This window comes from Pleurodeles waltl, chromosome 8 (assembly GCF_031143425.1).
Source record: "Pleurodeles waltl isolate 20211129_DDA chromosome 8, aPleWal1.hap1.20221129, whole genome shotgun sequence".
Taxonomy (NCBI): domain Eukaryota; kingdom Metazoa; phylum Chordata; class Amphibia; order Caudata; family Salamandridae; genus Pleurodeles; species Pleurodeles waltl.
The window spans coordinates 152546769-152566852 of NC_090447.1; the positions used below are offsets into that span (position 1 = coordinate 152546769).

The 20084-nt window shown below is 43.5% G+C and overlaps 1 protein-coding gene across 18 annotated transcripts in view; it reads right to left on the minus strand.

The window, feature by feature from the left end:
• The window catches only part of SYTL2 (synaptotagmin like 2), a 389039-nt gene that overhangs the window by 347549 nt on the left and 21406 nt on the right, over positions 1-20084 (minus strand). The window contains exons 2-3 of one of the 18 annotated variants that reach the window (XM_069203958.1): positions 10727-10879; positions 8529-8602 (exon numbers count right to left, since the gene is read on the minus strand). The exons of 16 other annotated variants lie outside the window; for them this stretch is intronic. The gene's annotated coding sequence lies outside the window, so the exon portion shown is untranslated. The remainder of the gene's footprint in view (positions 1-8528; positions 8603-10726; positions 10880-20084) is intronic. One more of the 18 variants, XM_069203960.1, reaches the window with a different exon arrangement.

Genomic DNA, 20084 nt, shown 5'->3' on the forward strand with positions numbered 1-20084 from the left:
CCTTGATCCACACTTATTGTGCTGTCATGTTCTGTCAGCAAGGCAAAACCTATCCTTTCTGCCAATCACAACTCTCTGAATGGAAGCACAATAAGGGCGGTATATAAGGAAAAACAGACTGTTGCTAGGGCAGCGCCTAAAGGTGTAGTGCTTCACGGTGTGCACGATAAAGGTAACACCACGCTATATGCTGTGGTAGGAGAAAGGAAAATAAGAATGATGACAGCTGACGAGAGCAACAGGAATACAATGCTGATCCAAAATCATATACATTATTTTATTGAAGATCATTTTTTAAGTCTGGGGTTAGCCAAGACCTTTAGCTTTCACTAAAATTATACATACAACCTACTTAAATATAGCGGCTTCCACCTAGCCCTATTCATCAATTTGTTTGTTTTTGCGCTATTCATATTTTTCTTCCTCCCACTACAGCATATTGCAGGGGGTTATTGGTTAGCCCACTTCAGCCATTGGCTAGCTTCAACGCAAGGACATTGTACTCTTTAACAAAGAGCACATCCCCACAAAGGACTCCCTTCAGTGTAAGGGAAGGCTAAAGTAAAGTGTGTTGTCAGGGGGCCAAAATAATATTTTTGCTTTCAGTCATGTTTATATACTTTTTGGGATGGCCCAGCAACTCCTCCAAACTAAAGTTCTACAAAACCCATGACAGTACAAAACAAGCATGGACTAAGCTAAATGGCTGGCAGCCAACACCAGATACTTGATTACAAAAGCCTGGAAAGTTTGCTAAATACCAGACCTAAAATATGGAACTCGTCAATTACTCATGCATGTACTCAGTAAAACATAAGACCTATTATTCCTTGCAGAACATTGCACTTCCTGCTTCATCTCTCCTATCCAGCTGGCAGATAGTGTCTTTCTGTTGCTTATTTCACAGTTTTGTACACGATACACCCTGTTTTAGAGAAGTTGTCAGCCTAAGTCTGGCTAGTGGCTGCTTTGGAAGTCTTGAGTGATTGTGTCCAACCAGCACCATCATAAATATAAAGAGAAGCTTCAGTTCCAACGTTCTGGAAAAACAGTGCTTCACGTGCTTCGTTATTTAAGTGTTTGCTTTTTAAGCAGCTACCACTTCTAGCTGCAGTGAGATGGCGTTTCCTGCAACAGCTGGAGAAGCCACCATGAGAATGAGTGACTAACCACTGGCTGATGATATCAGTGCTCGGGGCAGGGTGAATGAGCGATAAATGCATTTTATGTTGATTAGTAGTCTGCCTGGCCACTCCCATCGCAGGATGTGGCTACTGGAACCATTTCAGATATCACACACATGGTCATTGAAGATCATGGGGCAGAAGTAAGAGCCCCTAGCTCCACCTTAGTGCCGCAATAGCATCATATTTTTTACGCTAAGGTGGCACTAAAGTGGCATTTTTCCCACGCCATATGCATTGCACCACTTTGTAAACCCTTACACCACAGTATGCTTGTGCCAGTCATAATGTATGCAAGGGGGTGTTACCCCATTACGGGGGCTGAAAAAATAGCGCAAGGAAATCTAAGAGATTACCTAGCACCATTTGTGTCAGCACTTTTAACGCCTGCTCGGAGCAGGGGGCTTCCATTATTTTTAATGGACCCCTAGTTACTCTGCAGGAGTGGCACCAAGGCGCTACTCCTGCAGAGTACATCAATAGTGTAAAAAAATGACGCTGTTGCCCCTACCCTGCGCCATGATGCGCCGTATTTTAAATATGACGCACACATGGTGGCGGGAAGGGAGGCGCTAAGAGGCGCTGCGCTGAGTGCAGCACCACTTTTCTTAAATCTGCCTCAATATGTCTTATTATTTCACCGAGATTCGTCTATCCCAAATGGAGTTTCATTGAATTACTGTTTGCCACCTTTTTCTTCCTTTTTTATGATGATAACTGTACCACGTATTTCAAAGGGTTTAATTAGTTTAAAAACCTATTCGTGTAACAAGATCAGTGGGCTATATGCTATCACATCTGTCCTGCATGCGAGCGAGGGCAGTGCTTCAGAACTCCTGGCGCAAGTGACGTCATCTCACTTATTTGTAAAGATTATCAGGTCATTACAATGTCTTCTTGCATATCTTTATTAGGTTTATTTTTTGCATGTAGCAGTTTAGGAAATTCGTACAAAGATGATTAAGTTTTACCATTTGCTGTAATCAGAACCTTTTTTCCTCACTCCACTTTCTTCAAGTCTGTTTAGCAGCAAAATATGTGTGGGCTCCAGTTAGGCTTCTAGTTGTGGTTGCTGTGTGGAGGGCGAAAAAAGGTGGGCTGTTGTGGAGGATTGGTGTTTGAAAGCAATTTAAGAGTGAATAAATGTAGGACTGGTTTTGCTGCTACTTTTTGGCTATTATGAAGTGTAAAACCCCTTACAGTGGACGAGTGGTGGCGTGGGTACCCGTAGGTGAGTGGTGGAGCGTTGCACGGCCTTCGGTGGGCAGTACTGGGCATAGGTGTGTTTTGGAGTTAGTGAGTGACTGTTGTGTGCGTAGTTGTGACAGCTACTCGCATATTTGACTGCCCCTTGTAGAATACATGCATAGAGTGGGTTAGGAGGGAAGTAGTGGCGGCTGAATTGCGGTGTGGGTGACCATAGTTGAATATCCATAGGGATGGTAGTGTGACTGACTGTAGGCAGTGAGCTGAAAGATTCCAGTGTGTGATGTGAGCGACAGCAGGGAATGGTTGTGAGAAAACATGAATGGATCGATGCAGAGTGGTTAATTTGGCTGGTGAGACGTGTTATGAGGGAGTCATACAATTATGACCGGGTCAAAGGGTGGTTTTCTGTGTGCTGTCGATGATGGATGTCCAATGCTAGTGGTTATTAGTGTTACCTTTTGTCTGCTATTTGGCTTGTGGCAATAGTTGGCACCTGGTAATGTCTCAAGTTGAGAATGGAGACAGGAAAGTATTAGTGTGCTGTAATTAGGTGTTTGGATGTTCTTGATATGTCAAAAGTGAGACTGGTAAGTTATGTGGGTAGCTGTACTTGGCTGGTGGTGAGCAGCTGACTGGTTTTGTGTGTTGCTGCAACGGATACTGGTGTGAGACTGTCCAGTGTGGAATAAATGGGTCGGATGACGTCTGAGGTGATCAGTGGTGGCTGTATCGTGATGTGGGTGATTATAGATAAATGGTGGTATTGATAGTAGTGTGACTGGCTGACTGCAGATTGTGTGGTGAGTGGCTGTTGTTAATGTTAACATACATTTCAAGATGGATGCTGCGGTTGCCATCTTGAAATTACATTTCCAAAGTCAATAGGATTCATGGGCAAGATCTAATTGCTTTGGTAATGCTTGTTTGTCCACTGGCCAACTATGGAGAATATTCATTTGATTCCATTTGCACCCTGGAACTAATTATTCGTATCATTCTTTTTGTTTTGTTTCCAGTTAATATTTTGATTTACCGTGTAAAATGTCCTCGATTTTCCAGTTGGACACATTTAGTCAAATGTCCAAACTCTGATATGCTGGAATTGGATTCCTTTGAAAATGGTCAACTGCCGGTATCACCAGGGGAGAGCTAACTCCCAGGGAAACATTAATTGGCCATCCTGAAGCAAGTGGCTGCAGACACAGCAGGGGAAGAACAGTGCAGATGTGTTCATCCGTCCAAGACAGCAGCATTGCTGCCCATTGCAGTATAATGGTTTGCCATTCTCTCCTCTGCCTTCAGACCTGCACAGGTAGTACACCGACAAAATTATTTAGGATTATCACAAGCATGGAGCTCATCTTCGTGCTTGGCCAGTGGTCAGTATGTTGGCCTATTGTGGTCTCTACATTAAAATGCTTTATGCTTTTATGAAGGGCCCGTTGAATCCTGAGAGCTAGCAGTTTTCCACTGACTTACTTTGGCCATTCTGCAGAAGGAGACCTGTGTGCCTAAGGCTCTCTACACTCTTTGCACACTTCAAAAAGTATTGCACCCCCATTGTGCGGCGACTGAAGTCCTGACGTCCACAGGTCACTACTGGTGTAGGGCCAGAGCATATTAGAACAAGTAGAGGACCCTAGTGCTTAATTTGTAAATAAAAACGTGCCGGTGCCCAAAGCCCTCATTTTAAACATGTGGCTGCTGCAATTAAATGTGCGAACGCGGGATCCTGAGGCAGCGTAGTCGTGAAGCCATTAAGATCCTCTTCAATCCATTTAAAGACAATCCCTGCCCCTTCAGCTCACTCTTGCAGCTTTCTCCCATTGTGACGCTTTTTCGTTTTTCTCTTCTTCGGTCTTTCCTGTATGTGTCTTTTGCTCGCAGTAAATGCCTGAGGCACAAAAGTAAGTGCCGGTGCTGAGCACCGGAAACAACAAGCACAAATTAAACACTGGAGGAAGCTACAAAAGCTGGGCTATAACTGAGCTACACAATTTATGACTATTTAAACTTCAAATTATATGTACAATGTTTAACTAGTAATATAATTCCCAATGAAATTTCAGTTAACATTAGTAGCCTAAATTCTGATTGGTTAAATACCTTATGGTATAAGCAACACCCACTCCCTATTCCTCCCGTAGGTGGTATGCTTGTGACAGCACAAGTGACCTGGCAACAAGTGTCTCCTTTGCCTGATTTGCCATGCTAGGGAACGGAAGATGCCCTGTATGTTGTCGTAGCAAAATAAAAAATATTTAATGCCTAATTCAAAAAGTTTTTCCGCGCTGTATATTGCACAATTGTATTTTTCTGGAACATGGCATCAGTTTTCTGGGCCTTTTCCCTGTTCTGAAACCAAACACTTTTATAGTGTACAAACATTTTCCCAGGCTGGCCTAATACCTCCGTTGCTATTGTCTGCCTACCAGTTATCTCTATTACTCACAGTATACGTGTTTCACTCGGTTCACATCTGTTTCCTTGTCTGTGTTTCCTTTATTGCACCCATGTTCTCCCCTATGGAGGTGCTTTGATCCCACTGGCAACAACGAGTCAAGTGACAGTTTCTTCCGGTGCTGATGGTCATTGTCGGGTTCGAAGACTGATTGGTTATAATTCCTGTTTACTTTCTTTACAACCAATCAGATCCCGAGGAACCGAAAGATTCGGGGACGCTCTCGGCTGCCAGTTACTGAGGTCCATACTAAGCGCATGTTCTTGTGTTAATACAGGTAGCACGGTCCATCCACTACAAATGTTTGGACCTCTGCGATTTGATCATTACTTGTCAATTTTTATTTTTGTACCATTTAACATTAATTAAACCCAGTACTTTTCCAAACGAGCTGTAAAATCTCAATCTCTCTAACATAAAATGCCCCTCTTTCAGCTGTCTGATTTTGGGAATAAGTATCCCTGATTCTCTGCACTGCAATAAAAAAGAAATATTCCAAAACCCTCTCACTTATCCACAACTTGCTCAGCGCGCATTTGGAGGACGTTTCACACTAGGTTGCTAAGAATTCGAGGGCACCGAGGCCCTGACCCTGACTAGGGATCGCAGAGAGGAGCACGGCAGAATCTCCTGCTACCACAGGGCTGTCTCCCCATCGCCAAGGTGAAGGCGGGGTGTCTGTCAGGAAGGAGTCTGACGCTGCCGTGCAGGAAAGTGCTTCTGGCAAGAACTGAATGCCAGGATAGAAGGCACACAGCCATAGAACCTAGAAGACCTAGTGTGGCAAGTCTCGTGCCCAAAGACCTATGATGCTGACTACCTCCATCTACATGAAGTTCATCGTAAGCCCCTCCCCAAAACAAATAATATTTTATAGACACGTGTTGATGGCGAAAGGAAATCTGTTATCATCAGGATGTATGTGTAGACACTTGCAGTGCCGTGCAGCCCTGTTGAGTGTGGCGTTGCCAAGCGCTGACGGTCTGCCCGGTGCTGGATATATTAAAAATGTCTGTTGTAAGCCTCTGCTACTAATAACGAGGCTGTAAGGATCAGGCATCTCAATTTATGAAGTCCATGATCTGGCTTTGGGCGCACAAGCTTATGTGGGTTTGAGGTTAACCCTCGTTCTAATCACCGCCTAGCACTTGAGTGTAAGTTGTGTGATTCTAGGCACATCATTGATCGACCTCTTCCAAAAAAAATGTAAGCAGTGGAATGCAATGGTGAATGCGCAACATGTCATTGAGAAATGCACATGTATAAACCTCATACCAAGATGATGGGGGAGTTATTATGTGGTAGGTCGAGTTGTAGGATCGCAGTAGGGCTTTGTGTTTCTTCTCCTGGACAGGCCTCGTACAAACGTTTGTTTTCAGTTGCATCAGTCGAATTTGCTGAATTGAGGCAAACAAAGACTACAATTCCCACAATCCTCTGGTTTATTAAATGAAACCCCAGGAATGAATCTTGGTACCTTGATTACAGTGAGGACCTTAGCAATCCTAGGGGAAGAGGCCTGTAAGCAACAGAAGGACTCTGCCATGGACTTGTGCTTGAATGACTAATGAGGTTGCAGCCCAGCGTACTACCAGGTTCTGGGATCAGATTAGTTGGCCCTCTGAGATCAATGAGAGTTACCCATAGTCCAACATAAACCCTAACAGTGGACTAGTAGTGTCACATTTTGCAACCCCTGTTGCAAACAGATAGTCTCTGTTCTGAGTAGTTGCCAATGATCAACTGCACTGTACCGATTGCTGGTGATCTGCAATGCTCTTCGACCTACTCTTATGTGTCACAGTCAATACTAATGGATCGGGTCTCACCTCTAGAAATAGGAAAACTCAAGGAAATGCTGTGAATGCAAGCCCCGCCCCCTGAATGACTTTCTCAGCATCCACCGGTCACTGCTAAGCACTATTAATGGTAGGGAAAGTGAGGAAGGGTAAGTGGTAATGACTGGGACAAGGACAAGTAGGGCTAAGAGTAATGAATTTACTTGTAAGTAATTGCGGGCTACATTACCTTTATATCCCTCATTCCCATGCCGGGCATTACTGGTGAGGTATTCCCGAACCACGAGTTCTTTGACAATGAAAAAGCACAAACAAAAGCAACTAATGCAGACACTCATTTCAATGCATAAATTGGTGCTCAGTGCCAGTGATCAAACTGCAAAGTGAACCATAAGCATCGTATTCATAGAACTCGTATAACGACCTTGAAATCTTTGAGTAAGAGAACCATCTTGTAATGAATGCGCCAAGGATAATGTTAATTCGATCCATTTGTTACCACTATTAGATGTCACTTTCTGAACTAGACCAGCCAAACCAAAGGTGATAAAAACATGATCTGGCTTCCTAAAAGAACTGGACCTTAGGTTTCAGGATTACTCTCTCATATCAAAATCCCCCCAAAAGGTGAGAGGCTTATTAAAAAAGTCAAGTCCACAAATGTGCACGCTGAGGTAATGGCTACATTAACCGTGAAAACATTAAATGAACACAAGATAAAGTCTAAAAAAGATGAGCTTGAAGAGTTAGAGCTCTCAACACTAAATGTAAATCACAAGGTGGAGACCTGGAACATGTTATAGGTCCGGATAAAGAAACAATTCGTAAACAGTTTAACAACCAGTAATTCTCCTTCCTCCAAACTATTCCAGTGGCAAAAAAAACCTCTATTAGAAGTCCATTGCTGAAACTCATCCCAAGCAAAATGAAGAACAGAGGAACATTCATAGCAGTTATAGACTATGTACCATTTCTTAAAATAATCAATGTGTCTGGTATATGATTTCACGTTTTCCTTTTGGGAAAGGAAAATTATAGGTATGCGAAGGAGGTGGAATTAGAGGGCGACAACAGTGAGGTAGAATTGCCAGGAATTGCAGAAGTGGAAATTATGCTCTCTGGGGCCAAACAGGTACTATAGCAATGAACATTGCTCTCTCCTCCTGAATCTTTGATAGTACACAGGGAATTAAAGGGCTCTGGAAAAAAACATACAGCAACTTCTTGGCCAACTTCATTGAATCAGTGCCCACCCTCCAAACCTCCATTTCTTGATTAAGGTAGCAAAACCTGGCGAGCTCTGGCATTGCTTGTAGAGGCAAAGAGGTCCATGTCCAGGAAGGAGGTTCTGATTCCCCTGCACACTTTCTGGAAAGTTGCTGGAGATAAACAGACGTCCTGAGAAGATGAACAGTCTGCTTAGCTAGTCTGCATAGACACTGTTTCAATCCAGCTGGATTACAACTGCATTCAAGGAGCTTGATCAAGTCCATCCTTAATGATTTATATGTGACACTGTATTGTGAATCCTTACTAAGTCACTGTGGCCTTCAGCAAGAAATTTAAAATGCTGAAGAGCATGGAACACTTCTGATACCTCCATTCAATCTGATGACCTATTCTCCATCAAGGAACAACGTACTTGGCATGTCAACATCTCCAGAGTGCCTCTTTAACCTAGAGATTGATTTCTATTATTAAAACCAGTGGAGAATCTGGATGCATTAGAAGGACTTTTGATAAAGTTGCCATATTCACCACTGAGGTATTGATATTACTGTAATAGTGACAATGGTGGATGAATATGGACCAGGCCCATGGTACTGTGAATACACATGATGCTATGTGACAATGAACCTCTAGTCATTTACTCACCGAAGCCTTCCGTAACTTCAAAAGAAGCTGAAGATTATCACCTCTTAGGTTTGATTGAAGCACCACATCTGCATCTGTTTTGAGTAAGGTCCCAAAGAAGGTCAGATATTGGGACGGTGATAGCTGGCATTTGTTTAGGTTGAGAATTAAACCGAAATGAGACATACAGCTCTTAACCACCTCTAATCCATTCAATGTTTTGATCAGTGAGGGGGTGTTAGAAATGGGGTTTTTGGTTGGCAGTCAGGTTACCCCCTGTCCAAGCAAAAGCCCTCACTCTAGTCAGGGTAAGTCACACACAATCCAAGATTATCCTGGGCCCACCCTCTGGTAGCTTGGCATGAGCAGTCAGGCTTAACTTAGAAGGCAATGTGTAAAGTATTTGTGCAATAAATCATACAATACCACCATATAGCGCCCCAAAAATACATCACACAGTGTTTAGAAAAATATATAATATTTATGAGGATATTTGTAGGTCAAAACGAATAAAGTTGCAATGTGAATTTGTAGAGATATCACTGAAAAGTGATATATAGTGTCTTAAGTCTTTAAAAAGCAAACAAAGTCTCTTTCAAGCACAAAGTACCTGGTTTGGAGTGGAAAATCTCCTCCGAGGGCCACAGAAGAAGAGATGCGTGGAAAAATGGTGTGTGCGTCGATTTCTCCCCAGTACACACGGACTTGCGTCGTTATTTTTCTCCAGCAAGTGTCTGATGAGGTATGGCAGAGGCCCTTTTTTATACTAAGTTGAGCCTTTGAAGTGGGGGTGACTTCAAAGAGTGTCTAAGAAATGCACCAAGCCCCCTTTCAGTTCAATCCTGTCTGCCAGAGTCCCAGTAGGGGGTGTGGCAGTCCTTTGTGTGAGGGCAGGCCCTCCACCCTCCCAGCCCAGGAAGACCCATTCAAAATGCAGATGTATGCAAGTGAGGCTGAGTACCCTGTGTTTGGGGTGTGTCTGAGTGAATGCACAAGGAGCTGTCAACTAAACCTAGCCAGACGTGGATTGAAGGGCACAACAAGATTTTAGTGCAAAGAAATGCTCACTTTCTAAAAGGGGCATTTCTAGAATAGTAATATTAAATCCGACTTCACCAGTCAGCAGGACTTTATATTACCATTCTGGCCATACTAAATATGACCTACCTGCTGCTTTCAGATCAGCAGCTGCCACTTCAACAGTGTATGAGGGCAGCCCCAATTTTAGCCTATGAAGGGAGCGTTAAAACGAATTTAGGAGTTTTACACTACCAGGACATATAACTACACAGGTACATGTCCTGCCTTTTACCCACATAGCACCCTGCTCTAGGGGTTACCTAGGGCACACATTAGGGATGACTTATATGTAGAAAAAGGGGAGTTCTAGGCTTGGCAAGTACTTTTAAATGCCATGTCGAAGTGGCAGTGAAACTGCACACATAGGCCTTGCAATGGCAGGCCTGAGACAAGGTTAAGGGGCTACTGAAGTGGGTGGCACAACCAGTGCTGCAGGCCCACTAGCAGCATTTAATCTACAGGCCCTAAGCACATATAGTGCACTCTACTAGGGACTTATAAGTAAATTAAATAGCCAATCATGGATAAACCAATCAATAGTACAATTTCCACACAGAGCATATGCACTTTTAGCACTGGTTAGCAGTGGTAAAGTGCCCAGAGGTCAAAAGCCAGCAACAACAGGTCAGAAAAAATAGGAGGAAGGAGGCAAAAAGTTTGGGGATGTCCCTGTCAAAAAGCCAGGTACAACAGGGGGCATGAATCAACCAACCCTTGACATACTGGAAAACCGTCCAACCTTGCAGGTGCAGAAGAGCATCTGTTAAAGGGACTAACTTGATAAATGCTACTGGAACTAAGTGCCTAAGTGAGGCAGTGTCATTTATTTCTTTAAACAGGTGCTGCATCTAGCCTTTAAGCTCTGCACCAAAGACTCAGGTTCCATCAAATATCATGTGCAGGACACACAGCCTCCGTGCTGCATCCATGTGCCAGGCTTTAAGGAGCATACTATACTGAGCTGCCACAGATGCTCCTTTAGCCAGAGCAGAAGCACTCACAACATTAGAAGACACATCTGAGAAGACCCCAATTTGGCGCTCCATGTCTTCTAGCACTGCACCTTGTTCCCCTGCCTAAAATAGTTCCTTGAGCCCTGAAATAAAAGAGTGAGAGGTATTTACCTCACATATACTCACTCAATGCTAGGTGAGAGCCTAAGTAGACTTTTTAGAACAGAGTCCTCTTTCCTGTCAGCTGAATCCTTAAGAATGTTCTCCTCTGACCTTGATGCTCTTCCCAGTTGTGATGGGGCCTGGGACTTAAGCTTCCATTGCCATCAGCGGATACAGCTGGGAAATAAATCATGAGGGTTAGTGTTTGAAACGTTTCAACACTCTGTCCATCATTTTATTTTGTGATATTGCTCTGGGAAATAAATCATGGCATATTTATCCTATAAGGATCTTTCTACTCTCTGGGGATCATATCAAGCACATGAAGATGAATAGGCACTCCGATATTGGAGATCTCTGGTAAGAAACCCACAAAGCCAAGATATCAGTAACTGTGTAACAAAAAAAACTGTGGATGCTATTAATTGCCTTTTTTTCTTTGTCGTGGCACTTTTTTTTCTTTCTTAACAGTCAATGAAATATGTTGAGAAAAACATTTGAGATCTCTGGAATTGTCAAAGCAAAGATCATCATCGGAGGTACAAGGAACGTTAGGAGTCAGAAACTCCATATTTTGCTTTGTATGGCACAGAATATATATCTGGTACACAGCTCCTGCCAATCTTTCCTATGATCTCCAGAATTTACCACTTTATCACTGTCATTGGCGTAAGTATATTTTACCTGCATGAACGCATTGCATAAAAACCCGCTGGACTAGAACACACTCCATGGCGGAGTCCGGCCGAAATAGAAAACTCACGCATGAACATCACACACCACACCCAGACAAGCGCTAAGAAGACCACATAAGACTTCCTCTAGCTACAAAACCAATAGCAGTTAAAAACTGGACATTACAATGTCTCACCTTGTGCACGGACCCCTTGCATTTGGTGAACCCATAATACCCGATCCCACAGAGTTCAGTTGACTGTCCTGAAGCATGGCAGGTAGGGAGCGACCACTGGCATAGCCGGAGTTCTGAGTCCAGAAGGGATCTCAAACATGCCATAGTCTTTGTCTCGAAGAGACAAGAAAACCCAACAGGATACTTTGCATGCCGCTCTATAATGGCACCCTTCTAGGAGAGGGTGAAACCTATATTTGCCACATTTTCTGGAGTTCTCTTTTCTCTAGAGGAGGAATTCATCTCATTAGTAATAACAAGGACGAGAGACATGAATGTAATAATCAAATAAAAAAAAAATGTATAGAGTGCACTACTCACCCGTGAGGGTCTCAAGGCCCTTGGGGGGTGGGGTGGCAAGGAGGGTCACTGTTCGAACAACCATGTCTTGAGGTTCTTTCTGAAGAGCAGGAGGTCTTTGGTTTTGCGAAGGTTGGTGGGGAGGGAGCTCCAGGTTTTGGGGGAGAGGTAGGAGAAGGACCTGCCTCCTGTGGTGGTGCGTTGGATGCGGGGGACTGTGGCTAGGGCGAGGTCAGCTGATCGGAGGTTGAGTGTGGGAGTGTGGAAGTTCACTCTTTCGTTGAGGTAGGTTGGGCCGGTGTTGTGAAGGGATTTGTATGCGTGGATGAGGATCTTGAATATGGCTATTCCCATGTATACAAACCAGTCATGCATACAATGGCAATGCATTAGCAATGGGCACATTGCAAAACGTATTAAGGTGGCACACTGATTCACAATGAACCTTAGTTATTGCTCACAAAAAGCTACTTCCAAGTACGTGTAGTATTATGTCCATTGCATATAGCTATCAACTTGTACCATGTCAGATGGGTGCATTCAGCCAGACCCTCATTTTTAACCAATATCACTAAACAAGTTAAGGGTCGTAGCATAGCTTTTCTCATTGAATGTAAGGAAATGCAAGTCTATGCATGCTTTATGGAGGTAACTGAAAACCCAGAACTACTAGAAATCTATTATCATGACACTGAGGTAGTTACCAACAATTTTTTCAGTAGTGCAAATCCTGCATATTCGTGCTACTTTATGTTTGCACCAGTGCCAAATCGTTAAATGTGTTTCTAAATGCCTTATATTTAATACACAACTAGCATGGCTGTCCCTTACATTTAGATCAGGGTTCTCCAACCTCTTCTGTAACAAGAGCTACTTACGTTCAATGTAAATCATCCCGAGCTACTAATATTATTATTGTTGTAATAGTGATCACACCAGACATAATTACATTAGCGGCCACCATATGCAAGATTACTTACAGTCATCACCTCAGTATATCCGGCAGAATTGCCAATGGTAATGTAAAAAGACTCTATGCATTTCAAATGCTTCAACATGAATATTACATAGCGGTGATAGCTGCAATGCCCCCAGAACCAAGACAATGGAATTCATATTAAGTGTGTCCAATGCCACATGATTTATCACTCAGCTTTAAATATATTTTTAAAATTGAGCCATTTTTCTTCAAACATCAGCTAATCAGTTCTAAAAATACACATATTTTCATCTCAAATATACACTCTCAGGTTTGGTATACATATATTAATTCAATCAAGTAAAAGTGTCTTATAGGTTGAGCTGCACATAGGAGAGCTACTCACAGGTAAGTGGAGAGCTACCAATGGCTCACAAGCTACTTGTTGAAGAAGTCTGATTTAGATAGTGAGAAATCTCAGCAGGACCACGAACATTTTGTTCAAAACCCCTATAATGGAGAACCCTCCAGGTAAAGGTACTGTGTGAGTATGAGGATATTTCTGTGGTTTAGTTGTGTAGAGGCAGAATTGCTAACTGTCCACACGTCACTAGGAGCAGCTACATCAATCAACATCTACCTGAATGCTTGGTTTTGCAGGCATCATAGGTCCCAATACAAGCAGGAGCTAACATGTGCAGCATGTAACGATAATTTCAGCAAAAAGCAGAGAATGGCCAAAGTTGCTCCGGGTAACGCGGCCCATTATCTGTAGTTGTACATCATGTGATACTTCAAAACAATTTCCCCATCTACACAAGTAATGCTTTTCTTAAGGTTTTCTTGCCATCATTAAATGGCCTTTACTGGGAGATTGTCTGGCATGCTGCCACATTCTTTCTTTCTGACACTTCAAGGTGTGACAACAATTAAAGAGTCACAAGTACAGTGAGACAAGCTTTGCAAAAGCCAATACTTCTCGGCAGTGAAACCTACTGACTTTCCAAATGCTTTTTTTTTTTTTCACTTGGCTCGCTGCCGCACATTAGAGCACAACCAAGGTGGCCATCTTTGAATACATTTGTAGTGTTTTAACAAATGCTGATCAAAGACAGCCTCCATGAGTGCGGGTTCATCGTCAGTGGCCATATTTGAATGTATTTTAATTATTTTAATACATTCTATTGGGAAATAGTCACCGTAGGTGCGCACGCATCTGCAGCTGTCATCTTTGACTCACATTTGTTCAAATAAAACAAAATTATTCTTATGTGCCTTGCGGGCATCTGTGCCCACGAGCATACATGGGCAGCCATCTTGAAATGATCAGTAAACCATCTTATGATGGCCACATGCTGCTTTCAAAGCTAGTAGCAAAGAATGAAAACAAGCATTTGCAATGCAATAGGTCTCACATTTACTTGAGTTAGAGCTCTTGGTGTTCTAAATCCATAACTGGACTTTTTTGCCAGATAAATTGGTCAGCTCTTGCATATTTTGGTCCTTTCTCCAACATAATTCCAGTGTCCCTGCATATAACTAAAGACCTAGTAGGTGATCGTTTTGGTGGTGGTCCCATTATCCTAGGACCACCAGAGGCTGAGTTATGAGTAAAAATGTTTTGCAAAAAGAATGCTTGCAAAGCATTATGGGGCAAGTTTCCCCGAGTGCAGTGAATATTGTTGCTTTGATGGTGTCTGTGTTTTTATTTAAGTAAAGCTTTTACCAATTGCAAGGTTTTTTTTTTTAATCCATGGAGCATGAAGGGGGGGAGAAAAAAGTAAAATTGAAATGAGTCTGATTAGGTAACAGTGTGAACAATGTCACAAGCGATCCAATACTGCTGATCAAATTCACACGGTTCGTGCTCAAAGCACCATGGCTGCCATGGAGCATGAAGGGGAGAGACAAAAAAAAAAAGTAGTTCACCCTCCCGAAAGAATATTGGCTATTGTGCAATAATCCATGTAATAGGGTCAGTCTGCAACGCGTAACAAAAGAGCCTCACGGCGGGACAAACTTAAAGCATTTACCAATGACATCAAGGGGTTGTTGAAAGGCAAACCCAGGAATGAATAAAAGTGATGAGCGTGAGATGAGCATGTTTAAAGCTTACCGAATAGATTACAACAGGTCGAAAAGCATGCGAAGAGCTTGCGTGCCGCTACGCTCGACGTAAAAAGGGAAAACAAGTGGGCTGGAGGGCTGCACTGGGGTAAGCATGAGAATATGGAGGAAAGTCTTCAAATCAGGACCTGGGAAGTGAGACAAACAACTACTCTATCACAAAGCCCATCCGAGTAAGTGTAATGTATTTGAACCAATAGGTATTGTCAATAACATATCTGTAGCCGAGGCATAAAAGGGTAAACAAACAGACATTAGTCCGAATGCGGAGGCTCAAATGAACAGAGTAAATATGTTGTGATTTGCAGTTTCCCTTTGCTCATTACAAGGGTAGAACTACAAATCCCATCATCCTTTTCTCCATTGGCTGGAAAAAGAGCACTGGTTAAAAAGGCACCATCGTGGTCCCGGGTCGTTTGATGCCGATACAGCTGGAATGATGAACTTAAAACAGGTAGGCCGTGCACAGCTTCCACCAATGAAAACCCTAGATCAGTGCGGTTTATACCCACCAAACGTAATCCCCTGCAGTGCCCAGGCAAGGGCTGCAGCGTATAACAGAACTGACATGAGTCGCGTGCTGCACCCATCGGCTGCGCCCTCGAGCAGAATCCCGGCGCCTAGAGCCAGGATCTGCGGAGCTTGTAATCCTGTACATGCAAGATTAATCAGCAGTTATGAAACTCTCCCCGGGCCTTGCCAGAACAGGGGATGAACATTTCCCACACGAGATGATCTCATCATGTCAGAGCGTGAAGACGGAGCCCATACCTGCAGACGGCCAACACCTGGTTCACCCAGAGAACGTCGCTTTCTCCCGATGAACATCCGCAAACATCCGTCTGATAAGAAGTGCGGCATTTGTTGCTGGCACCACTAAAGAAAATAGGCGAGTTTAAGCCACAAGAGGTTGGAATCATATATCCTTGGTCGAATATGGTATATCATGCTCATGTCATTACAAATGCCATCTAATGTCTTGCAGGACGATTTTGTCACGAACCTTTGCTTCAAGACTTCTTCAGAGGAGCGAGAACAGGGAGGAGGGAAGATCGCAGAAGGAGGTGTATTGCATCAACTGAGGCTCTGTGATGGAAGGCCGCACTGTGTGATCTTGAACAAGGACGTTTATCGGCGTGTGTTTTTCTGTACTGCTCAGACGTGCAGCCTGGTTCATGTAGGCAGAACATCGATCGAACTACAGAGTCAAATTCCGATCTTTGCAGCATGCCACCAAACATTTAAGTTTTTTCTTTAGAACTGTTGAGGCAGAGACGTTCTGGTGGACCTCTCTTTTATTTAATTAAAAAAAAAGAAACCCGGTGCGTGAATTTCTGTCTAAAGATTTGGACATTGATTTCCCCTCGGACTAGCCACGGAGACCCATGAATATCACACAGACTTATGAATGTCCCAATCATAGTAATGTCCACAACCACTGAAATCTCTCGAAGCCCAAGCAGGGTCCTAAGACCGTCGGAATGTCTCTAAGTCCCAGAAATGTCCCACAACCACTGGAATATTGCAAATTCCCCATGAGAACTGGAATGTCTCAAAGCCCCAAGCAATGTCCCACGACAAATGGAATATCTTGATGGCCCAAGCAAAGTACTACAACCGATAGAATGCTATGAAACCCCCAGCAATACCCCATAACCACCAGAATGTCAAGAAACTCCAAGCAATGGCCCATGACCACCAGCATGTCTCGAAGCCCTAACAAGTGACCTGCAACCACTGGAATGTTTTGAAACCCAAAGCAATGTCCTATGACACAGGAATGTCTCTAAGTCCCAAGGGATGTCACACAGCCACTGGAATGCTCTGAAGCCCCCAGCAATGTTGCATGACACCAGAATGTCTTGAAGCCCCAAGCAATGTCCCTCGTCCACTAGAAAGTCTTAAAACAACAATGTCCCATGCCCATTGGAATGTCTTAAAACGTCAAGCAATGTCCCACATCCACAGGAATGTCTCAAAGCAATGCCACATAGCCACCAAAAAGTCTTGAAGGTTCAAACAATGTCCCTCACCCACAGGAATGTCTTGAAGCCCCAAGTAATGCCTCACACCTACAGAAATATGTCCAAGTGCCATCACTGTATGCCACATACCACATTTATAATGCACCTCAATTTTTCTCAATAGCTTCCAAAGCACTCATAGTAAACTCAACACTGCATGTGCACACCCTTCAGCATCTACATTAACTGCCATACTAAATGTCATGCTATATCTCTGCATCACTAACAGTGCACCTCACAGCACTGTCTCTGCATCCCACACCACACATCCTTTATCCTGCACCACTTAGACTGCTCTCTACAGTACTCCTATTTCAGTTTACAAGACTAGGAGACCGATTTTAGTTTGGTGGAAGGAATATGGCTTGCAACAGAGCACCCTCTCTGCCAAACTAAAGGTCTGCCGGCCTCATTTAGAATCGGGCAGACCTACAGTATGTTGACAGCAAAGACTACTCCATCTCTGCTGCCGACATAGACCTCCAATGGCCCAACAGAGAGAGGGCTGTTCGAGGTTTGGCCATTTACCAACTACTCTATTGAGAATGGGTGAACTAATGGCCAGTTTTTCTGTCCGTCACTGCTAGGTAAAACTTAGTGATAAGGGACTATGAAAACCTAAAAATTATCCATGGACAGAGGATGTCATTGTTTTTTTTTCCCCACAAAGATAGATAAAGAAAATCCTCCTTTGGGATTTTTTAAAAATAAATAAAAAACATTCAAAGTTTGCTGCACAGCTCCCTCATGTTGACGGATGCATCTGCCACATTTTCAATGCATTTACTTGAACCACAGTGAAGCCAGTTCCTGTTAGTGTAAGAGATGTCCACTGTGCTGGCAGATATCTCAAAGTTTCGTGGCCAGGTACTACCTCTGGACAACGGAGTACTGTACTCCATCACCCTGATGGAGTAAATACCCGTCCGCCAAACTCTAAATGAGGCCCGGTGCCTGCCTGCCTCAGCACTCACATTTCACTACACTTCACTTTATAGCCCTCACACTTTAACTTGAACACTTAAAATGCTAAAAAGAGAAAAAACAACTGTTGAACACATAGGTCGCTAAACATTAGAAGCAATGGGGAAAAGCAGATAAATAAAAACTTCTGGATATCACACTTCTTTCAGACAATAAATACATTTGAATAGCACACTTCTTTACGATTATCAGAAAGATCCGTGCAAAGGACAGCAAAAAATATTGCACAGCTCAGAAAATGTCAGGCTACCTCATGAATATCACGTGCTTCCATGAACGTCACATTATCCACGATAAGCCTGTCAATCACAAGAATATCACACAGCCTAAGAAGTGCTACAATATCTAATAAATATCATAGCGCCTCAGGAATACAAAACAGCGCTAAAAATATGGCGTTGCCACAGAAACGTGGCACATCCCTGAAAACGCCACAACGACCTACAGTATCAAAAAGCCATACACCTATTACATCTTATCAAACATATCACACAGACGAAAGATACATTTGCACTATGATTACATACACAGAAGTCAATAGTTTCTTTCTTCATGAATCATTTGCTTTGGCAACGCACGTGAACACGTGTTCATTAATCATTTATTTTTTATTGTAGATTGATTGTGATGGTGGAACCTGATAAACAATGATTTTGCTTTGACTTACTCTTGCAGTACTCCTGACTAAGGGCCTCATTATGATGCTGGCGGTCTAATAACCGCCAGGATCACGGTGGCAGTTGGACCGCTGCCAATGAGGTGGTCCAACTTCCACATTACGACTGCGGCAGTAGCGCTGCAGTCAGACCGCCAGCACCACCAATTTTCATCTCCACAACGGTCTGGCAGTGCTGGCGGTCATAATCTGCCAGGGTAGCACTGCAAGCAGCAAGGCCCTGGGGATTACGACCTCCTTCTTTGCCAGCGGTTTCATGGCGGTAACCCCGCCATGAAAAGACTGGCAGGGACGGGGTGCAGGGTGCCCCTGGGGGGGCCCGGCACTGCCCATGCACCTGGCATGGGCAGTGCAGGGGCGCCCCTGGCCAGCCCTGTTGCAATGTTCACTATTTAGCAGACAGTGAACATTATGACAGGTGCTGGTGCACCCTACGCACTACAGCATTGCCACTGACTCTATTATGAGCCGGAGACAATGTTGTAGGCCATTTCTCGCTGGGCCAGTGGGCAGCTGGGCCTGTGGGCAGAAACTGCGTTTCCGCCTGCTGACCCAGCGGGAAACTCGTAATGGGCCCGGCGGGGAGGCAGCCACAATGGCGGCGACCTCCCCATCGGAACTTTGGCGGATGGGCTTTTCTGTCCGCCGAAGTCAAAACGAGGGCCTTAATCTTGCAGGAGAAAGCAAGAAGTAAGGTAGGAAGACTCCTCCCGCCCTATTCCTGGAATTCATGAGTACTTCAAGTTACACATAAACATTTAAAAATCTTTGTGAATCGGGCCCAGTGTGCTTTTAGCAATACAACTGAAAAAGACCTCCACGGTATTTGATTTAGCGGATTAGTTACAAAATCTGCCAGTGAGCGGGGAATTGTTCTCCCATCAATTAGCCTGCCTGGGATATTCACATGAACAAAACCCGACCCCTTCCTGTCGTGTACTTGAAAAGTCTGCTGAAAAGAAGCAAACAAAGAACTTCTTTCTCTTTTCCCCAGCATTTATTCTTCAATGGGCTCAAGATAGTATTAGAGTTTCACTTCCACCACTAGCTTTTAGCTGCAACTAAAATGCCGAATAGATTTATTTAAGTCCATTCTGAATTTCACTCTGTGCCACGAATGTACCAGATGTGATAAAAGTATGTAACCACCGGCGCGAAAATGTGGTGCAGAAGTGGGGACTATTTGGCATACATTGTTTTATTATATGTGCATGGAGGAATTTTATCAGGTGCAGCGTAGGCCACTATTGTATAAGCAGATTATTTTTAAGGAAGTAGAAAGCCAATGTATGATTTTAATGGCTCGAAATCGAAGATATGTATATCGCAAAATATATTTCTATAATATTTCAGGTGCTCACTACATGCAGGATATATATTATGTGTTTTTTTAATGGGAATTGCATTTTCCATAATATTAATCTTGACGAAGGTAAAGTTTT